The sequence below is a fragment of the Aristolochia californica genome, unplaced genomic scaffold (assembly GCF_029961685.1).
Source record: "Aristolochia californica isolate CCGP_79_NKW_82.1479 unplaced genomic scaffold, dmAriCali1.0.hap1 SCAF_1, whole genome shotgun sequence".
NCBI lineage: Eukaryota > Viridiplantae > Streptophyta > Magnoliopsida > Piperales > Aristolochiaceae > Aristolochia > Aristolochia californica.
Window position 1 is genome coordinate 49,358,003 of NW_027181770.1, and position 13,328 is coordinate 49,371,330.

The 13,328-nt window shown below is 38.8% G+C and overlaps 1 pseudogene; it reads right to left on the minus strand.

Annotated features, from left to right (window-relative positions):
- Nucleotides 1-4,280: 4,280 nt before the first annotated feature.
- LOC137948241 (uncharacterized mitochondrial protein AtMg00810-like) lies at nucleotides 4,281-10,355 on the minus strand (annotated as a pseudogene).
- Nucleotides 10,356-13,328: the final 2,973 nt, after the last annotated feature.

Genomic DNA, 13,328 nt, shown 5'->3' on the forward strand with positions numbered 1-13,328 from the left:
CCTGATTTGGATTTCTTCATTGCTGATATTATCCCCCATGTTACCCTGCTCTGATACCAAGTTGTTACGGTCCCGAGTCATGGATCGAGTAACACGGCGTGGGTTTTGTGAATCCAGCACTCAGAATTTACTCACTTCACGTCAAGGGTTTGTGTATGAGTATTTCTCCTTAACCAATGCTTGGCCAGGAGGAAAGATCCTCTTTTGAGGGTCCTACCAAGTTGTTGTGCTGGGTAGAAGACCCCACAACAATGCTGACCTTGCTAGAGCAAGGTGCTCTTTTTCTTGGTCACGGCAAAGAGGGTTTGGCCCTCTTTGTTGCTGCTCTAGCTAAGAATGCAATCCTTCTTTCTTAAATAACTTGAAACAAGAGTTTGGGATAGATTAATACCTCTTCTTTGATGCTATGATCAGCTCCCACGTTGCACCAGGAATTGCTCAAGATTTGAGGATAAAAATCCTCACTTTGCTGCTTGGTAAGGGAGGAATTGGGCCTCTCTTGTTGCTGCTGCCAAGAAGGAGGATAGACCTCCTCTTTGGGCTCCGAAAAGGGGCAGGAAGCTCCTTTTCTTAATAGGGATGATGGTGGATGAATTTGGGTGAAGATGGATGGCAATGTAGGGTGAATGATAGGTTGGATTTTTGGAGTAAACCCTAAACTCGGGATCAAGAGGTGATCCCAACCTATTTAGACTAGGTTATTCTAAAATCTCAAAGCTTCCCTATTTCCTTCATACCTATCCCTTAAATAGGGAGTTTTAGGGTTAGGGTTACAATAATTCCCCATAATGCCCTTACATAAAAAGTAATTAGAAATAACTCCTACTTAAAACAATATAAGAAATAAATCCTACTTAAAACAATATTAGAAATAAATCCTACTCAAAGAAATATAAGAATTAAATCCTATTGAGTGAGTTGTTGTCTTCTTCGTTGTGTGACTCGGTGTGCTATTGAGTCCACAACAGTCTATGCCCACTCCAGCACATATCTTTCAAGAGAGGCGTGTTAACAACTCATGGGAGGTGCTCGTTCAATGGACTGATGCAGAATTGGTGGAAGCCTCTTGGGAGACACTCGAGTCCTTCCAGGCTCTATACCCCACTTTCGAGCTTGAGGACAAGTTTTTTCTTCAGGAGGAGGGTGATGTTATGAACTCCATAGCATCAAGAGTGGTGAACCGGAGAAGAGGATAGATGGAGTAAACTTGTATTTCAGTATCTTAGGGGTTTAATTGTAATTTGAAGTTCAATAATGGTTTAATTATAATTATGGAACCTTTGACGTTTTCTCTAATCTATTTAGGGTGTCAGGTGAATGAAGAGAGACAAGCACTTGTCAATTAGTATAGACGAGATTGGGTACTCTCTCCAAAGAGGCCTAAGGGTGGAAGCTCACGTTCCTACACCATTGGGCATTCTAAAATCCCCAAAGCCTGCCCTTCTTCATCAGCCAGTCTGAAAGCCAGAGGAGATTGCCAGGTGACTCGATCCATGGTGCAAGAACCTAACATCATGTGTCGTCTCCGGATGCCTATTTGAGTGAACTTCTTAGAGAGGAGCAGCGCGTTGCTACTCAAGCTGGCATGGAACATCGGGTCCAGGCTGGTACCTCTGCTACTGTGGCCTATGCAGCACAAGGATAAAATATGGGTTGGGACATGAGTTATGTCCAGTGCTTTCACTGCGAGGATTATGGTCACTTTGCTCAGGAATGCCCCAAGAAGTCATGTAACTACTGCAAGAAGTCGGGTCATCTCATTGTAGCTTGTCCTACTTGCCCTGAAAAGAAGAAGAATATTGTTTATCATGCCTTCACTAGTATTTCTAGTTATTTCATCCTGGTTACTACAATTCATGTTCCTCCAACACCATCAAATCCAAACACACTCACCCTTGATAGGTATGGTTTCTCCTCCCATGTATCTCTTGCGGCTAATTTATCATTTATTTCCATTCCCTCTTGCTACAAACAGGCAATGTCACATGAATGTTAGCAAAAGGCAATGCCAACATAACTACAAGCTCTAAAGGAGAATCATAATTGGGACATTGTCACTTTCCCCCTTGCTATTCGGCCTCTTGGGAGTAAATAGGTTTCCTCTGTCAAGCTACGTTCAGATGGATCTTTGGATATGTACAAAGCCCGCATCGTAGCCCTGGGAACAAGCAGGAATATGGGATTGATTATGAGGATACATTTTCTCCAATTTCCAAGATGACCACGGTTCGTACTATATTAGCCATTGCAGCCTCACAGTCCTAACCATTGCATCAGATGGATGTGAAGAATGCCTTTCTCCATGGTGATATACCAGAGGATATCTACATGAAGCCTCCCTCTGGTATGACTACTTCCTCTCCTAATGATGTCTGCAAGCGACGCCGTCCTTTATATGGGCTTAAGCAAGCTCCTCGAGCTTGGTTTGAGAAGTTTCATGGTACACTTATTCTCCACAAGTTTACACTGAGTCAGTATGATTCCTCTCTCTTCTATCACAAGTCTATTGTAGGCATGGTCATTTTCTTGGTTTATGTGGAGAACATCATCATTACAGGCACTGACTCTGGCCAGATTACTAAGCTTCAACAGGTGTTGCATGCAACTTTTCATATGAAGGATCTTGGCCAGCTCACGTACTACATAGGGCTGGAAGTACATCATCGACCCAACGGTATTTTCTTAAACCAACATAAGTATATTCAAGATATTATTAATCTAGTTGGTTTGGAGGACACTTCTTCGATCGCTACTCCTATGGAGGTCAATGTCAAATACAGGAAAGATGAAGGGGCTCTTCTTGATGATCCTACTATCTATCTACGCTTGGTTGAGAGTCTCATATACTTGATGACTACTTGTCCTGACATCTCCTATGACGGTCATTAGGTCAATCAGTTTATGTCTTCTCCTTGACACCTTCATATTGCAGCAATTTAACACATTATCTACTATCTGCGACGTTCTCCTACTTGTAGATTATTCTTTCCTACAAGCTTTGCACTTCGACCGGTTATCTACAGTGATGCTGATTTGGCCAGGTGTCTCGATACCCGTTTCTCCACTATGGGTTGGTGTATGTTTTTAGGGGATGCATTGATTTCTTGGAAATGAAAGAAACAAGATTGGGTGTCCAAGTCCTCTACCGAGGCCGAGTATCATGCTATGTCCACTGCGTGTTCTGTAGTTATATGGCTAACCGGTCTTCTTGCTGAGCTCCAGTTTCTTCAGAATTCTCGTACACCTCTTCATGCAGATAATACTAATGCTATTCAGATTGTTGCCAACCCTATTTTCCATGAACGCACCTAGCACATTGAGGTTGATTGTCACTCTATCCGCGACACTTGGGAGCTCTGGGTAATATCTCTTTCGTACATCTCTTCGGATCTTCAAGTGGCTGATGTCTTCACCAAAGAAATTTCTACACCCCGACATAATTTTCTGGTTGGCAAATTGTTGCTAGTTGACTTCCCAACATCAATTTGAGGGGGGATATTACCATATGTTGGCATGTATATAAGATACGCTTGATGTTAATATTTGTTGTATAATTTATGTCACGTACATAGGCTAATTAGAAAGGGATTAGTTGGGCTGGGTTGCATTGTATTTAGCCCATGAGCTGTAATATAATTAATCTAACCCTAAATTTACATAGAAAAGAAGAGGGGAGCAGCACTCCCATTTTTCCAGCCTCCTTGGTGTCTCCTTCCTCACGGTAAAACCAAAGCTTGAAGCTCTTCTCCCTGATTGTTCCATCAGCCTCTGGTGGTGGTGGTTCTGTCCACCGAACTCAGAGCTTGGAGCTCTTGGTCTAGGTTGTGCAGTCAGCCTCATTTTATGGTGGTTCTGTCCACGAAAACTCAGAGCTGGAAGGTCTGGTCTTGGCTATTATGTCAGCCTCCATTTTTGGACGTTGGGTGTTCTCTTCAGGCATAACTCTTCTAGAAATATTTGTCAAAGCCTTGAATGCCTTACCTCTTAGCCAATGCTTTTATTTATAGTATTACAAAACCCTTAGGGTTACAACTCAATAGATTAAAAGACATAATAAGACAACGTATTTACATCTTCATGCCATCCTTATGGAATATACCATAAATAACCACTTTGCCACTCCTTTGATGTGTGGCCTTCTAGCCTTGAGCTTGTGGGCTTGGGCCCATCTTCCAACACTTCCCCTCAAACTGGAGGAGAAAACACTCATAAATACCCAACTTGCCACCTATATAAGATAGAATTTTGGATGTAACCGGTTTGGCGAGGATATCAGCTACTCACTCTTGAGATGAAACATATTTAAGAGAAATTATTCCTACTTGAAACTTTTCCCGTATAAACTGACAATCCACTTCAATATGTTTAGTTCATTCATGGAAGACTGGATTTGACATAATGTGAATAGCAGCTTGATTATCACAATGTAGGACCATGGAACCTCCTTTATAAAATCCCAATTCGGTACGAAGAGTCTTTATCCATAAAAGTTCACTTATAGTGTGGGCCATAGCTCTGTATTCTGCTTCAGCACTAGATCTTGCAACCACATTTTGATTTTTGCTTTTCCATGTGATCAAGTTCCCCCCAACAAGGGTACAATACCCAGATGTAGATTTTCTATCATCTGGTGATCTAGCCCATTCTGCATCTGAGAAGCCTTCTATATTGAAGTGCCCATGTTTTTTATATAGCAATCCTCTTCCTGAGTATCGTAGGATTCTCTCCAAAGCTTGCCAGTGAGTAATTTTTGGTTTGTGCATGAATTGACTTACCACACTTACTACATATGATATATCTAGCTTGGTTACCGTGAGATAGATCAATTTTCCCACTAGTATTTGATATTTACTAGTGTCAACATCTTCTCCAGTTGTAGCACACAATTTTTCATTTGCATCCATAGGTGTATCAACTGGTCTACAACCCTTCATTCATGTTTCTTCAAGAACATCCAAGACGTATTTTCTTTGAGACAATACTATCCCATGTTTTGACTAAAGGACTTTTATACCTAGAAAATATTTGAGCTTACCCAAATATTTAGTCTTGAACTCTTGACATATCATATTCTTCACTTCTTGTATACTATGAGCATCATTCCCAGTCAAGATAATATCATCAACATACATGGCCAATAATATCTTCCATTTGATAGTATTTTTAACATATACTGAGTGATCAATAGAGAAGCTATGAAAGCCAAATCATAGAACCTCTTGACTGAATTTATCAAACCAGGCCCGAGGGGACTGTTTAAGCCCATATAAAGATTTCTTTAACCGGCATATGGACTCCCCCTCAACCACATATCCTGGTGGTTGGACCATATAAATTTCTTCACATATATCACCATTTAAAAATATATTTGTTACATCGAGGTGATATACCGGTCCTGATGAGTTAGCATCAATAGAGAGGATGATACATACCGAGTTCAGTTTTGCAACCGGAGAGAAAGTCTCTTCATAATCTATCCCATAGCACTGAGTATAACCTTTTTCAACTAGTCGTGCTTTAAGTCAAGCAATCGACCCATCGGGGTTGTGTTTCACCGAAAAAACCCATCTACAACCAACCGGTCTTTTCCCTTTTGGGAGTGATAACAATGTCCAGGTTTGATTTTCATATAATGCATGCATTTCTTCATCCATAGCCACCTTCCATCCTGGATGCTTGAGGGCCTCCTGATAGGATTGCGGTATGGAAATAGACGAAAGAGAAGCAAGAAACTGAACACACTCAAAAGATAAGCGATGAGAAGACATAAAATTGGCAATTGGATGAGGCGTAGTACACAAACAGATTGCCTTTCGTAACACAATAGGCCAAGTATCAAATTCAGGCCCAAATATAGGAGGAGGAGAAAGACTTACCTCAATTATATCTAACAAATCCGTAGGTGAGGGGACAGTCGATGCTTCAGGGAGATGAGTAAGATCTTCATTAACCAACACAAGTGGACATGGAGTGGTAGGAGGAAATGTAAATCCTAGACGAACCTCACGTGAGGAGTAGAAGGAAGTGTCTTAAAAAAAAGTCACATCCCGAGATACCATAAACCTCCGAAGTGTAGGATTATAACAAATATATTCTTTTCTAAGTTTGAGAATACCCCAAAAAAATACACTTCTGTTGGAAGATTGGCCCAAGCTCACACAATTAAGGAAGGCACAAATATCTAAGAGTAGTATAAGATGGGCCACAGAACCAAGGAAGGCCCACAAGATGGGCCCAAACACATAAGAATTAGGACCCACCATGATTACCACGAGCTGGCATCCTTATTACATAAGTAGCAAGGTCAAGAAGGACTCACAAAGATAACCACAAGCTAGTTGGAAGATCAAGAAGGACTTGCAAAGATAAGCACGATTGGCATCTTTATCTTATAGTCACGTCATAGAAGAGTTATAGTTTGAGTTATGTTTCTCTTCTATTTATATTGAGTTATTTAATTATGCTAAGGCTTATCCTTAAGTGTTAAAGTTTGGCTGTAATAGGGACACAAAGGTAGTTTAATTGTAATTGGACTCTACTACCTTCCTCAATTATAAATAGAGGTTCATGTACTATGATTATAATAAGTTAATGAAGTCAATGAAGTATTTCTATTTTCCATAAATTCAACATGGTATTAGAGCTGGTTCTGTGATTTGACTTGATCAACCCATAGAGATAATGAGATACCTTTCTCTAAACCCTAAGTCTAGGTTCATAGTTATTTTATTTTCAGTCCCTACACATGTAGTTTTCTTTGCATTTTTCAACTCTATAATGAGAGAATTGATCAACCCATAGAGATAATGAGATACTTTTCTCTAAACCCTAAACCCTAAGTCTAGGTTCATAGTTATTTTATTTTCAGTCCCTACGCACGTAGTTTTCTTTGCATTTTTAAACTCTATAATGAGATTTTAATATTTTAAATTATATATTGAATGAAATATATTTGAGTCTAATTTCCAAGGAAAATCTATTTTTTCCAATCGGAGTTATCTACAAAGAGAAATCGATATTTGAATGAGCGAAGGTCAGATTGCAAAAGAGGTTCATGTAGCATTTGAAAGTTTCAGCTTCTGAGGTATTTTATGCTATCAAAAAAGAGAATTTATATAGAGATATATATATCCAAATAAATTTATGTAAGTCTATTCTATTACCTATTCAACCAATTTTAAATCTGAGTTATCTACAAAAAGAAATCAATATTTGAAGCAACAAAGGTCAGAATGACAAAAAGGGTCTAGCAGGAGTAGAAAGCTTCAACTTCTGAGGTAATTTATTCTATCAAGAACGAGACTTTGTATGGAGAATTATATATGTGAAGAAATATCTATAAGTCTATTTTCTGATCTATACAACCGATTATCAATATGAAGTGTTTATAAGAGGATATTGATCTTGGAAGATTCCATGGTCATGCTGAAAAAAAGGAGAAACAAACCGAGTTTGGCTATATGACCGAGATCAAAATCTATCAGATTATTTTTCTTTCGATAATTATATTTTATGAAGAGAAGTTATACTTTTATGAAATTTATTTAAGTCTATTTTAATAAAGAGAAAATTTCATGTCAATCTGATCTATATTTTAAGATATATTCGCATTGGAAGAATCAAAGGTCATGTTGGTATCCTGTAGCATTGAAAAATATGAATTTAAGACCATTGTTTGTGTCACTTTTTGAGTTTCTATATCAGAAAAATATCTCACTTCTCCCTAGTTTGAGAGCTTATTTATACATCTCTATTATTTGGGTTTATTGCTACATCTATGATATTTGGTTCAAGTTGGGATCACTGCCATTATCACCCAGCTTGAGGGGGAGAAGTATAAGAAGTACAAGAAAGAGGTATTTTATTCCATATATTTTATATATGTTTATGTGACCAAAATATTCAAGAAAGGGGTAGCACAAAATATGAAGCTTATGCATCTAAGAAAAAAATATTTATAATGGATTATGATTATTTCATGGGTCCTTCTACTATTATGTCTCTTCAGATGAGACATTATTATTGAAGAAGAGGTGGCCTCAGGACCTTTTCTCATACCATAATTTATTTGACTCTCAAAAGTATCACAGTTGGGACACCATGAGAGTCGGTGCCCGGATTGGGACACCATGATAAATTTAACTCTAAAAAATATCACGATTGGGATACCATGAGAGTCATTGTCCGGAATGGGACACCATTATAAATAAACCAACTAACCCCCCTCCCCCCCCCCCCCCCCCCCCCCCTTTGTAATGGCTTTTATTACTCCTACTACTTGAGAGTTGTCCTATGGAGGGACACGGTGGTGGACACTTCAGAGCAATGCCAATATACACACTACTTATAGAAGACGAAGTGTCCTCTACATCTAGCATGAGGACTGGAGTATGGAACAATGACTTACCGGCTAGGAGTAATATTTATTCTCACTTATATTATGCAAGAAGGGCCTCATGGAAGGACGCCATAGCGTGAGGGGAAGTGTTGGAAGATGAAGAGATATTAGAAGATGTGCCATTTTGAACAAAAAGATTTTATACATCATTTGTAGTAAGCTGGGAGATCATGTTGTTCTCTCACCCCCACCTTGAGCGGGAATGTCGGAAGATAGGCCCAAACCTACATACCAAAGAAGGCCCACAAGATGTGTCAAGTACATAATAAGTAGGAGCCACCATGATTACCACGAGTTGGCATCCTTATCACATCAGTTGGAAGATCAAGAAGGACCCACAAGGATAACCACAAGCTAGTTGGAAGATCAAGAAGGACTCACAAAGATAAGCACGAGCTGGCATCTTTATCTTATGGTCATATCATAAAAGAGTTCTAGTTTGAGTTATGTTTGTCTTCTATTTATATTGAGTTATTTAATTATGATCAGCCTTATCCTTAAGTGTTAGAGTTTGGGTGTAATTGGGACAAAGGTAGTTTTATTGTAATTGGACTCGACTACCTTCCTCTATTATAAATAGAGGTTCATGTACTCTGATTATAATAGTTTAATGAAGTCAATGAAATATTTATCTTTTTACATAAATTCAACAACTTCAGAGACCGAGGATCAAGTTAACTTTTATGTGGTAAAGTATCATGAACAAAACATGTACAACCAAATACTTTAAGAGGAATAAAAAATGGATCTTCACCAAGAAACAAAACAGAATATGGACTTTGATTTGTAGGCATTGATGAAGGTAACCCATTGACGAGAAAGCATGTAGTAAGAATAGCATGAGGCCAATAAAAGTAGGGTACCTTCTTCGAGTAGAGGAGACCCCCGAGCAACTTCAAGGAGGGGACAATTCTTTCTGTTAGCAACACCATTTTATTGAGGACTATAGGCATATGATGTTTGATGAAGAAGCCCATTACCCTCACAAAACTATTTAAACTTGTTAGAAAAATATGGCTTAGCATTATCGGATCTAAGGATTTGAATTTTTTCCCCAAATTGCGTTTGAACCATTGCATGAAAGTTTTTAAAAATGGAAAAAAATTCTGAACGTTCTTTAAACAAAAACAACCAAGTCACACGAGTAAAATCGTCCACAAAAGTAACAAAATATTGAACTTGAGAAATGTTAGAGACCTTTAAAGATCCCCATACATCAGAATGTATTAATGCAAATGGAGCAGTATCGGTAGATGTAAGACGAGGAGAATATGTACTCCTAACAAGCTTACTTATTTGACATGCCTCACAATTAAAATTAGACAAAATTTAAGAGATGGAACTAAAGAACGAATTGACGAGGTAGATGGATGACCAAGCCGGTTGTGCCAAAGTTGAGCCTCAGATGTAGTGGATGAAATAACAGCTATTGGTGGAAGAGTAAAATAGTAATAAGCCCTTCGTGGCCACTACCAATCACCAGCTTGGTAGTTAGATCCTGAAATATAGATGAAGATGGTGAGGTGACAGAACAATTCAATTGTTTGGTTAATTGACTAACAGAGAGCAAATTTAAGAAATTGAGGAACAAACAACACATCTTGAAGAGAAATAGACGCAGTAAGAGAGAAAGAACCCTTTCCAAGCACCTTGGCTTGGGAACCATTAGCAATAGTGACGATTTATGAGGAAGACATGGAGACAATGAATGAAGCATGTGTTTGTTACCTGTCAAGTGGTCAGAAGCCCCAAAGTCAATGATCCAAAAGGAAAGGGTTGAAGAGGAAGAAAACATACCTGAGGCAATGGTAGTGGCAATAATAGGTCCTGGTGGAGTAGAGGACTGATCCAATAAGGATTTCAGCTTTTGAATTGCAGCATAGTCTTCCACAGCTATCCTCCTTTTTCTCAACATTGACTGAGGATGGATAGGTTGTGGGCCAATCAGGCTTGCCATGGAGTTTCTAGCATGAATCCACAAGGTGGTTCGGACCACCACAGTAAGTGCACACACGAGGCTCAATGAGGGAATGGAGCAAACTTGTTCGACCACCTCTATTGCGGCCTCCTCTTGTATTTCTGTTGCATCCTCTGAATTGTGATGATGTACCCCGATTACCAGAGAACATAGATGATGGAGCATCAATTGGAGAAGGAGGAGATGGATCAGGAATATGTAACAATGTGCACATATGTCATAAAAAGAAGAAAGGGCAGAGGAACTAAGAAGCCGAGTCTTAAACACGTCTAAATAAGGCTTAATATTTGTAAGGCAAATAGCTGCTGCAAGGGCCTCGCGTTATTTTTCTTGAACAACAATGTTGGTTGAATATGGTTGAGTAAGTTTCCATTCTTGGAGAAGGCCACAAAACTGGGTCTGAAACTCATGAATATTATCTCCTTGTTTGGTAGACAGCATACTTTGGAAAACATCATAGACTCTTTGCAAGGAGGCGGTACTTGAATAGAGCTTAGCACATGTGTCCCAAATATCCTTGGAAGTTTCCAAATGGACCACATTGTTAGTGACAAACTCTTCCATGTTGTTAATTAGCCAATTGATCACCATGTTATTGTTTTTAACCCATATACGGTAGACTTCATCTTCTTCATCAATCGGAGGAGGGATTTTGAGAACATGATAGAGAAGGGTCACGAGTAATGAGAATCCTCCGTATCGATTGTGACCAGCTAAGGTAATTGGAAAGACCTCTTAATGGAATTGTAGGAATTCAGAGTATGTCACTCTTATAATTTAAATGTCTTCTCTCCATGTTGATGCAAATCAACTATTGAGGTCAATTTTCAACGACTCAAATAACAATTACATAACGTAATTTAATGCACCCATAGACCAAATTAGCCACCAAAATAAGTAGAGAATATTTTCACGAGAATAAACACCAAACCATGAAAATATTAGTGCTTTTGTCAAGCGATAACAAAAACCAATGACTACTCAACTTCTCTTACATTTATAAAATAAAAATAGAGAGAAGCAAATAGATGCAACTCTTATCCTTAATCCAAACTCAACCACAAAAATGAGAGCAAATGTACACACGGTCTTTCTTGGCAAATCAAGAGCAATTTCTTAGCAAAAAATTTCCAACTCATGGGCATACTTCAACACAAAAAAATTCAATTGCTAAATTTCAAAAATGAAAAGAAACACTAGGAATAAGTAAATGCTGGAATTCTAACCATATGACAGTCATCCAAAAAAAAAAACCCAATCCCAAGAGTACCGTTAGATTATAGAATTGACATCAACATATGCTATAATCCCAAATCAACAATGTTTGATTCACGTCACATAAAGATAAATGAATTCAAATCATAAAAACAGGACAAACAACCTTTGATCAATCATGTAATTGCAACAAGCTGATCAAGACTATTACATATTTTTCGTCATAAAAGATAGATCTTCACAACGTTTATGAAGATTATCTTACTTGACGTGACTCAAGGATTCAAGAAGAGAGAAAAAAATAGAAACTGTAAAGAGAGAATATGAAAAAAAAAATAGATTTTATCTATCTCTTCATGGCAGAACTCCTTCTATAAACAACTTCTTGAATGGAGGACATAACTACTTGAATAGGGATCCTAAAATCCATACTCTGATACCATGTAGAAGTTAGGACCCCATGAGAAGGACTCTAGGTTAACGTGGAAGAAGAAAGAGAGAAGAGAGAGAAGAGGGAGAAAGAGGAAGGACGTGAAAGAGGAGAGTTTGGATTTAAGGGAAGAAGAGAATGCGTCAAGGGAGAAGAGAGGGTGGCTGGATGATTTCTCAAAGGGAGGAGAAGGCATGAAGGCCTTACCTCTTAGCCAATGCTCTTAATTATAGTGTTATAAAACCCTTAGGGTTACAACTCAATAGATTAAAAGACATAATAAGATAAAGTATTTACATCTTTATGCCATCCTTATGGAATATACTTTATAAATAACCACTTTGCCACTCCTTTGACGTGTGGGCTTCTATCCTTGATCTTGTGGGTTTGAAGAGCTCTCGGGAAGAGAGAAGAAAAAATAAAAGAGAAAAGAGAGGTGGCGCCAAACAGAGAGAGAGAGAGAGAGAGAGAGAGAGAGATTAACTCAAGAAGGAGATGTGTAACTTGATTAATTCCGAATTATAGCACCTCTATTTATATTAGAGGAAGAGATGGAGTCCTTATACAATTAGTCTTTCAATCTCATAATTATATTCCAACTCTAACTCTCTAAGATAAGTCTATTCAAAACAATCTACTAGAAGACTAATATGAGTTGAACTAGAACTCTTTCTTCAATCACATGACTATAAGGGAGGAGGCCAACTTGTGGCCTTATTCTTGTAGGTCCCTCATCACCTTCCAGCTTATCTTGATAAGGTTGTCAGCTTGTGAGATATTTGTGGGTCCCACTTGATCTTCAAGTCTTCTAACTCAATTCAGATTGTGCTTCTTAATTCCTTAACTCGTGCTAGCTTGGGTGAGGACTCTTCTTGGTGTCCCACGTTGACATGAATATGCCTAAATCTGCCCCAAAAACTAAATCGTAGGGAGAGTTTTACAAACCCTCTCATATAACATCCAAGACCGTCCTTGCTAACCGATGTGGGACTAACCGGGACTCATCATACCCGACCCATTTAAACTGCAAGCCCACATGGGGATATTACGCACCGCACAAGCCACAGATATTACACACCGTACGGGCCACGACAAGGAACCGGCGTATGGGTCCATCGACCAGCCACATACAACCAGACAAGGCATCTCTCTGATACCAAATTATATGTACCGGCCTAACTCTGCCCCAAAAGTTAGTTTGTAAGGAGAGGTTTACAAACACTCTCATAAAACATCCAAGACCATCCTTGCTAACTGATGTGGGACTAACTGGGACTCATCACGTGTCCTCATGGTGGGTCCCACAT